Below are 9220 nucleotides of genomic sequence, written 5' to 3'. Positions count from 1 at the left end.
CGAGAACAAAGTCCGATCTTAACTCCTCTACGCGCGGCTTTTGACCTGGGGTCAAGGCTGCGTCTCAGCGCTCAACAGCCCCGCTTCTCCCCACGGTTTTGAATTCCCAGAACGAAGCCACCGCCAGCGGCGCCTGCACGCGTTGGGACCTGGAGTGCCTTCACCCCAGGGAGTGCTTGTCCTAGCCCGGCCTCTGCGGCCGCCCCGGTGGTCCTTGTCATACCGCGGCCGCCCCGGCCCTGTGCTCCCGCCGCTCCGCAGCCATGTCTCTCCGCTGCTGTCCTCTTCCGGGGCCAAGGGGCCGCGGCTGACCCGGAGCCTCCCGGAGGCGCTTCTGCTGGGGCGGATTATCTCCCCTCCCCCACCAGGCCACGGCGGGGGGCACTGACTCGCCCCGAAAGCCGAGAGGCGCTGGAACTTACCCGCCGGGCCCCCTCCTCTGTCTCTGCTTGTTTAACCTTCCCACCGGGCGGTGACCCTGTGCCTCGCCAGGCGCTGCCATGGGGTCAGGAGTGGGTGGGGGGCGGCTCAGGGGTCCCGCGACGGCCGGGAGTCCCCCAAGCGGCAGAGAGCCTCCTCGCGTCTCCTGTTCTGCCCAGCGTGGGAAGCGTCCCAGGCCTGGTGGTGCCAGAGGCCCTGGGCGACCTGCAGCAGCGTCTTAACCTCTCTGGGCTTTGACCTCTGGGGACAGAACCTGCTTCCCCAAGGGAGTCCCTGCTCTAGGCAGTGTGGCCACGTCATCCATGTAGCCCTGTGCAAAATCGAAGATGGCCCTTGTTCAAAAACTCAAGAAATCTTGTGACTTTCAAGGCAGCAAACGCAGAGCGGGGACCCTTCTGAAGGGGGCCCTTGCCACCGTAACTGTACAGGTCCCCTGAGTCTGTGGAGCTAGCCCTGACTTCTGCACTAAGACCCCACCGGGAGCCCCACCCGCGCCCTCCTCGGGCCTTTCTTCCCTGGTGCACCCTCAGGGCGCAGTCCTGGGCCCTGTGAGCGAGCATCTGGTCTCCCGGCACTCACGGAGATCCCTGCAAGTTGGGGCTGCCCTTGTCCTGCTGCCCCCCAAGGCGGCCGCCTGTGGGCTGCCCTCTCCCCCTGCATTGGGAACTCTAAAGGCACAGATGGGGCTAATGGTCCTATCGTCCTTGGCCCAGCCCTGGGTCTCAGAGCTCTCCCAGCAACACAGCTGCCCCAAAGGCCGAGCAAATGGCCTGCAACAGCCGCCCGAGGAGGCCCCGGCTCAGCCCAAGACCTCTTACTTCTCTGGCCCCAGAAAATGCTTCTGGGTTCCGAGGATTAGGCTGTAGGAGTAACCTAAGCTCTGTGGGAGACACTTGGGCAAGGCGCTGGCCCTGTGGGTCTCAGTTTACCTAGCTGTAAGGGGAGGGTGGTGTCTGGGTAAGGGGCAGACAGGCAGGTGGAGCCACAAGATGAAGCCAACTGGGGATTCTTCCCCAGTCCTCCTGGGAACAGTTGCTGGGTGAGCGCGCCTGGTCCTCCACACCCCACGCCCTGGCTCTCAGGGGCACAGCAGGACTCTGACAGTGTCGTGTTCCACGCTAACAGGGTGTGGTGGGCCTTCCAGCTCTGTGACCAGGTCCAGGAGTCTACCAGCTCAGCGTGGTGCCCCCGTCCCAGCTACCTGGAGCCCCAAAACAAGCTGAGTCCTCCCTGGCCACCAACACTGACCCAAGCGGCATCCCTCCAGCCTGACTTCAGGAGGCTGGTGGGCCGGGAGCCTGGACCCTGGGCCAACCTGGACGCTTGGCCCCTCCACCCCAGCAACTGCGCCTGCTGTTCCAGGGACAGAGTCCTGGGGACCTGCAGGGTGTGGCCGTGCCCAGGGTCAGCGGTTCTTTCCCCACTCTAGAGGGTGAGCAGGTGGGGAGTGCCGAGAAGAGGCACCGCTGAGAGCCAGACATCTCTGCTTCTTGCTGATTCCCTCAACAACCTGGTGAAATAGCAGGCCAACCTCAGTTCACCGAAGAGGAAACAGAGGCCCAGAGAGGTTAGGGATCTCACTTAAGGCCACACAGCAACAGCAAAGGAGGATTTGAATTGAGGACACGGCTGCTCTCTGCAACCAGGCCTCTGCACACAGGTGCATGCATGCACACACACATGCTCACACGTGCACACACACAGTCAGTCACTGAAACACGGAGTCAGACCTGGGGCACGCAGGGCAGAAGGCCCGCCTGAGGAGATGTGAACACAAATCCATTTCCTTCAAGTGCTGATTGATTTCTCTTCAGGAGCACCTGCATTATGCAAGGGTCTGAAGGGCAGCTGATTTAAATGGAAATGAGTCCGGGAAAAACAAATCAACACAGCTCCAGGTTCAATTCCCTTGAAAAGCATGTCACCCTGAGTTACTCCAGGAATGACATGGCCGTTGTAGAGACAGCTGCAGAGCCTGCTCACCCTGCTCGTGGGGGTCTCAGCCTTGGAAGATCATCATCCTCCCAGGGGGAGCTCGGCTTTGGAAGATCACCCTGCTCCCGGGGGTCTCGGCTTTGGAAGATCACCCTGCTCCCGGGGGTCTCGGCTTTGGAAGATCACCCTGCTCCCAGGGGTCTCAGCCTCAGAAGATCACCCTGCTCCCGGGGGTCTCGGCTTTGGAAGATCACCCTGCTCCCAGAGGTTGGGCTTCGGAAGTTGTCTCTAGAGTTGCTAGGTTCTGCGTGAGTTCACTTATCCTGGCTGGAAGTAGGGGTTACCATGGAAACCTGGAGGGAATTTTTCCGTAAGGAGTCTTTTTTTTTTTTTTTTTTTTTTTTTTCAAATGGACACGTTGTGGAGTAGTTTACCCAGAAGCATGGCCTGGGTTTGGGCATCTCAAGTGGTCTAAGCGGCTCTATCGTCTCTGCAAAAAACAACACTGATGTCCTCCCTCTTCACGCTTTCCCTCCATCCCCTCCTCCTCTGCCTTCCTTCCTTTTCTCCCTCTCCCTACTTCCCCACTCCCTTCCTTCTGCTGGCCAGTCGTCAGGCTGGTTTCTGGAAGGGGCAGGGGGCAGACAGCCACGGCCTTTCCCATGTGGCACCCGTGGCTGCTACCTCACCATGTTCTTCAGCTGGTCTGTTGAGGCCATCTTGCTGTCTTCATTTTAGACGCGCAGATGCAGAGTCCCAGAGAGGTGGAGTGATCTGCCCAAGGTGGCCCAGCAAGTGGGTTCCTGAACCTGGCACCCACCCCTCGCCTCAGGCCTTCCCTCCTCTCCGGCTCTTCTCGCAAGCCCCTCCCTACCTGCGCTGTGCCCTGCAGCTGGGCAGGGCTGACTCACAACCCAAGCCTCACTACCCCTTCCCTGTCATGCTGGGACTTCGCTGCACTGTAAGGTGCTGAGTCTTTCATTAAATGATCTCTCTCTCTCTCTCTCTCTCTTTTTTTTTTTTTTAGATGGAATTTCACTCTGTCACCCAGGCTGGAGTGCAGTGGCGAGATCTCAGCTTCCTGCAACCTCCGCCTCCTGGGTTCAAGTGACTCTCCCGCCTCAGACTCTGGAGTAGCTGGGACTACAGGCACGTGCCACCACACCGGGCTAATTTTTTGTATTTTTAGTAGAGATGGGGTTTCACCGTGTTAGCCAGGATGGTTTCCATCTCCTGACCTCGTGATCCGCCCACCTCGGCCTCCCAAAGTGCTGGGATCACTGTGTGAGCCTCCGCCCGGCCTGAATGATCTTGCTCTTCACGGGAGCCTGCACCTCCCGCTTGGAGATTCTCTGGCCTCCTTGGGCGAAATCAGCCACCCCTGCTCTGTCCATCATGGTCTTTGGCAGGAGTCCCCCTCTGATCACCAGTCCCTGGCTCCCACTCCCACTGACCTGCACCAGCCTGAAGGCTGCCCTAATTCCATGCTGGGCCCAGCCTCCGGAGCATGCAGCCAGGCACTCACGGCTGCTGTCACTGTGAACGGGCCTGGGGGAGTAACAGGATTTCAAGCCAAAAGGGCTTAGGAAGGAATGGCAAGGGAGGGAGACATCTCTGCTGTATTGTGAAAGACGGAGCTGATCAGAGTGGAGGGACAGTGAGGGGTCTTGACAGAAGAGAATACCGGGAAGTGAGCTGGAGACCCCTGAGGCCGGGAGGGTAACAGGCAGAGGAGGGAGGAAATTGAGGCAGGAGGAGCCAGACCCAGAGTTTGCCCAAAAGAGCGGCATCCCTCCCGGTCCACGCCATCTGTAGAAGTGGTTTTGATTACCTTCTGGCGCTCCGTAGCGCCCTTAGGAGCTGAAGCGCTTGGGTTTACATCTGCTGATCAGACGTGGGAGGAAGACAAGAGAAAATCACGTCCATATGGTGGTGGGAGCATGTTTTTGGCTCCAGATTTGAGATTAGCATAAAGTTTGTGTACAGCTAACAACAGGAAATCCTTCCTGAGTGGAAGCGTGTTCGTGGTCTCGGTGTTGAGGAGAGAGCGTCTCGGACGAAGATCAAGCTGGCTGCCCGCACCAGGGTTCGGTCTGCTCAGAGCGATTTCACTGTCGTGTGTTTTCTCCGAGGAACCGGAGGGAGACATCTGGGTAGTTTCTCATCATTTCTTGGAAATATCTTTCAAATGTGTGCTTCCCGCTCCCAGAGCGCTGTTGGATCCTGAAGACGTACAGGCCACACCTGAACACTGCTGGCCTCCGTCTCGGGTGCAGACGGGTGCTCCCCGGCTCAGCTCTTTGCTCTCGGACAGGTGAGGAATTACTCAGCCATTTTACAGTCATAAAGACTGAGCCTGAGGCAGAGGGACCTGCAGACCCAGTTACATAGCCCTGGTGGGGACGTGGGTGGGGCCCAGCTCACCTTAAATTTGCTTTTTTTTTTTTTTTTTGATACAGAGTCTTGCTCTGTCACCCAGGCTGGAGTGCAGTGGCATGATCTCAGCTCACTGCAACCTCTGCCTCCCGGGTTCAAGAGATTCTCCTGCCTCAGCCTCCCAAATAGCTGAGATTACAGATGCACACCACCATGCCCGGATAATTTTTGTATTTTTAGTAGGGATGGGGTTTCGCGACATTGGCCAGGCTGGTCTCGAACTCCTGACCTCAGGTGATTCACCCGCCCTGGCCTCCCAAAGTGTTTGGATGACGGGCGTGAGCCACTGCGCCGGGCCTGAGTTTGATTTTGAAAGCAGCCTTGAGCATTTTCTGCTGTCGCTGGAAGGGGGCCCAGCTCTGCTCAGCAGTTGTCCAGGGCTGGCTGCGCTAAGAAATACCAGATCCAGAGCTGAGGGTCACATCTTCAGTGAAATCAGCCACAGTGAAAGGTGTTGGCGGATGCAGGTTGCCTGAAAGCCCAGGGCTGACAGGGAAGCAGTTGCCTCTTGGCGAAAGCATTTTCTCTTGGAAATCTCAACCTGTCCACTCTCCTCGGAGAAGCAGAGAAGGGAGGCCATCCGGCCATAACCAGACCTTGTCATTCCCCCTTCAGCCCAGAAGGTACACTGGGCTGGGAACTGAGCTAGGACTCCACGCCTTCTCTGTTCGCCTCTCTCTTCAGGCAGCCCTCTGTGCTGGGTCGAGAGGTTTGCGCAGCTGTCAGATGGAGCCTCCAAGTGGCCGAGGGTCACAACAAACATCTGTGACGCTGCTGGCCCCAGCCTGGGTTAGTCGTTGGGCTCTCTGGGGTCCCTGTGGCCCCAGGGACAGGCTTCCTCACTTCAGAGAGAAAGAGCTTTAGAAGCTTCTCTGGCTTACGGATGGTGGGGGCCTTTCAGCACTCAGACAGAAAACGCTGAATGGATTCAAGCTGAATGTTTGGTGCTGATCTGACCTGAGTTCCAAGATGTTCTCTGCAACCTCACTCCTGCAAGCCTTCTCAGAAAAATGGACCCCGGCCGGGCGCGGTGGCTCAAGCCTGTAATCCCAGCACTTTGGGAGGCCGAGGCAGGTGGATCACGAGGTCAAGAGATCGAGACCAACCTGGTCAACATGGTGACACCCTGTCTCTACTAAAAATACAAAAAAAAAATTAGCTGGAAATGGTGGCGTGTGCCTGTAATCCCAGCTTCTAAGGAGGCTGAGGCAGGAGAATTGCCTGAACCCAGGAGGCGGAGGTTGCGGTGAGCCGAGATCGCGCCATTGCACTCCAGCCTGGATAACAAGAGCGAAACTCCGGCTCAAAAAAAAAAAAAAAAAGAAAGAAAGAAAAATGGACCCCGTGGCCGCTGAAGTCTGGAGATGTGGTGTGCTTGGCCCACACCCACCAGTGGAGATCTGTGGCACCCTGAGCAAAGTAACCACCCTGACCTCCCCGCAGAGACGACCTTCCCTGCAGTGAGCCCAACCTGGCACGTCCCTAACTCACTGCACTGAGACCCCTTTCCCCATCACGTCTCTTGGTCAGGGTCCACTCAGGACACAGAAACCACCCGTGGTTCTAACAGAGAGTCCTGTGTAGAGAAGGGGTAGCTTGGCATTGAGGGATGAAAGGGCAGAGGGAGTCTAAGATGCCATGGAGTAGCAACCTCAGGAAGCAGCTGCCACCCCGGGGCTGGGAAAACGTGGGGAAGCAGAGGGAATTACCCCAACTTGGCAACTCACAGCAGGGGCAGGTGGAGCTGGGGTCCCGACGGCTGAGGGCCTGTGGGCTGTGCCTATTTCTGAGGGGCCAGGAGGTTGGCACAGGGAAACCACAAATAGGGGAAGGAATTGCCCCTGCTGTGGTGAAGAGCGTTGCAGGGTGACCCTTGTGCCAGGCCAGCTCCCCTGAGCACTGCCAGGGGACACAGCCCACTAAGTTAACGGTGGTTTTCCTGCAGCTGTAAGTTACTGCTGTGACTCAGTGGACTTACCTCTGGGAAATTGTTGTGCAGTGGGCAGGTGTGTGCAGACCTCCCCCAAAAGTCTGGGGAAGCTGAGAGGCTTAGAGACAGACGTCACGTCTGCATCTCGGGCAGTGGTGAGGCAAGAAGGTGGCTCCTGCCACCGTGACCCCCCGACCCCGAGCTTAGATGCCATGGTGGAAGGTATGCTCTCCTGCTGGTTCCTTCTGAGGCAATGAGGGAGGATCTGTTTCCAGCCTTTCTGTGGCTCGTGGGGGTGGCTGGCAGTCCCCAGTGTGCCTTGGCTTGAGGAAGCATCACCCCGACTTCTGCCTTCATCTTCACATGGCATCTCCTGTGTGTGTCCAGATTTCCCCCTTTGGTGAGGACACCCGTCATGCGGGATTAGGGCTCACCTGAGCCAGCGTAACCCCAGCTTGACTGCATCTACAGCAACGCTGTTTCCAAATAAGGTCCTGTTCTGAGGTCCTGGGGGTTAGGATGGTAACATGTGAGTTTGGGGAGACCAAATGCAACCCACGACACTCCCCGCTCAGGACACAAGTAAGAGGGAAAAACCTTCCCCAGGCCTCGGTACTTGGAGGCTGAAGGAACTCCGTCTCAGATGCAGATCTGCCATGCTGACTTCTGACTAGCTCTACTTCCAGGAAGGCCCCTCAGATTTCCCGTGTATCTATTGTTCCGTGTGTAAGAGCACATACTTACCATACATCATCCCTTCTGAAGCACGTCTACCTTTTCCCTGTGGCCTCTAGGCCCTGGGTCTGAGGTCACGGTGCAGTCTTGCCGTCCCCACTAAGATATAGATGTGGCTTCTGTCGGTAAGTCTCTGTTAGTGTTCCTTTCTGAGAAGCTGGACATGTCAGCCTCTCCGCTTTCTCAGACTTTTGGGAGAGGTCTGCCTAACTTGCCCACTGAGGAACAGGTTCCAGGAGGTAGATCCTCAGGGTTAGGCAGTAACGTATTGCTGCCCAGGTTCTGACTTCTGGAGTCCAGACCTGTGAGACAATCCCATTCTGTGGTTTGGGCCTCCGAGTTTGTGCTATTTGTTACAGCAGCCGTAGGAGGCTGATACAGGAAAATGACAGTGGTTGAAGACAAACAAAGACCCCGATTCTTGGTCTGCCTGTTGGGCGCTCCAACTACTGAAGAGACAGTTGTTAGATTAGAGTGTGAGAGAGATTTCCATTCCAGCAGAGTCACAGAGGAGCTATTCTAAGAAGTCCTGTCACTGCAGAGTTCCCAGTGGCAGGTGAATTACAGGAGACACACATTTAAATGCGTTGCTGGATTACTGGAAAAGGTACGTATACACTCACCCTTTCGCTCAGCAACGCCGCTTCTGGGAACCTACCCCGAAGACACGCTGGCAAAACACAAAGCGATTTCCGCACAGGGCGGCTCATGCCGAGACTGTCAGTCCATGGCCAGCACCGGGAATGAGGAGACTCAGGTTTTCACACCCCGGCAGGAAGATCACGGGCGGGACGCTGCGCCTCATTGCAGCTGGCCCTGTGGCTCATCGCTGGGATTTGTCCCGTTACTGCGGACGTTAACTTCAGTTACTGGATTAATTCAGGTGGAGTCTGCCAGCCACCTCCACTGTAAAGTCACCTTTCTTTCATTTTATAATTCACAGCTCGTTTGTAGGGAGTTGTGCTGGGACTATGTGAATGGCCCGTTCCTCATCCTACTTACAGTGAACCATCAATAATTTAGGAGAGTAGGGTCCCCTGGACTCCTATGTCACCCATCGGTGGTAATCCATCACCAGTATCCTTTTCCTGCTTAAGTCATCTTCCGTCTGGTCAGCAGGAGCCCTTCACGTGGCCTCTCTGTCCGTGGCACATCCCGCTCGTTCCTCGAGCATGCCTTTATTATCTTTATCGTGGTTGCCGTTGCTGAGACAGGGGCTCACTCTGTCACCCAGGCTGGAGTGCAGTGGTACAATCTCTGCTCACTGCAATTTCCACCTCCCGGGCTCACGTGATCTTCCCAGCTCAGCCTCTCTGAGTAGTTGGAATCACAGGCACACACCACCATGCCTGGCTCATTTTTCTTCTTTTTGTGTGTGTGTGTGGAGTTGGGGTTTTACTATGGTGCCCAACCTGGTCTCAAACTCCCGGGCCCAAGGGATCTTCCCACCTCGGCCTCCCAAAGTGCTGGGATCACAGGCATGAGCCACCTTGCTGGGCCTGCGTCTTTACTTCCTAACACAGCAGGGTGAGTCTGACTTCCTGTGCCCCCTCTGGGCCCAGTGTTAGGATCAGACATTTCTCCACGGGTCCTGGTTCTTCTTAAGGAGGATGGTGGTTAGAAAGCAAGATCTGGGGGCTAAACATGCTCAGGGCTGTTGGGGTGTTGCTGCTCCCGGGGCTACCCATGGGCAGAGGTAGGAAATACACACGTGTTTACTTACATAAGTACAAGTACGCAGGT

This window comes from Saimiri boliviensis, chromosome 3 (assembly GCF_048565385.1).
Source record: "Saimiri boliviensis isolate mSaiBol1 chromosome 3, mSaiBol1.pri, whole genome shotgun sequence".
Classification (NCBI taxonomy): Eukaryota; Metazoa; Chordata; class Mammalia; order Primates; family Cebidae; genus Saimiri; species Saimiri boliviensis.
This window is presented reverse-complemented; position numbering follows the sequence as displayed.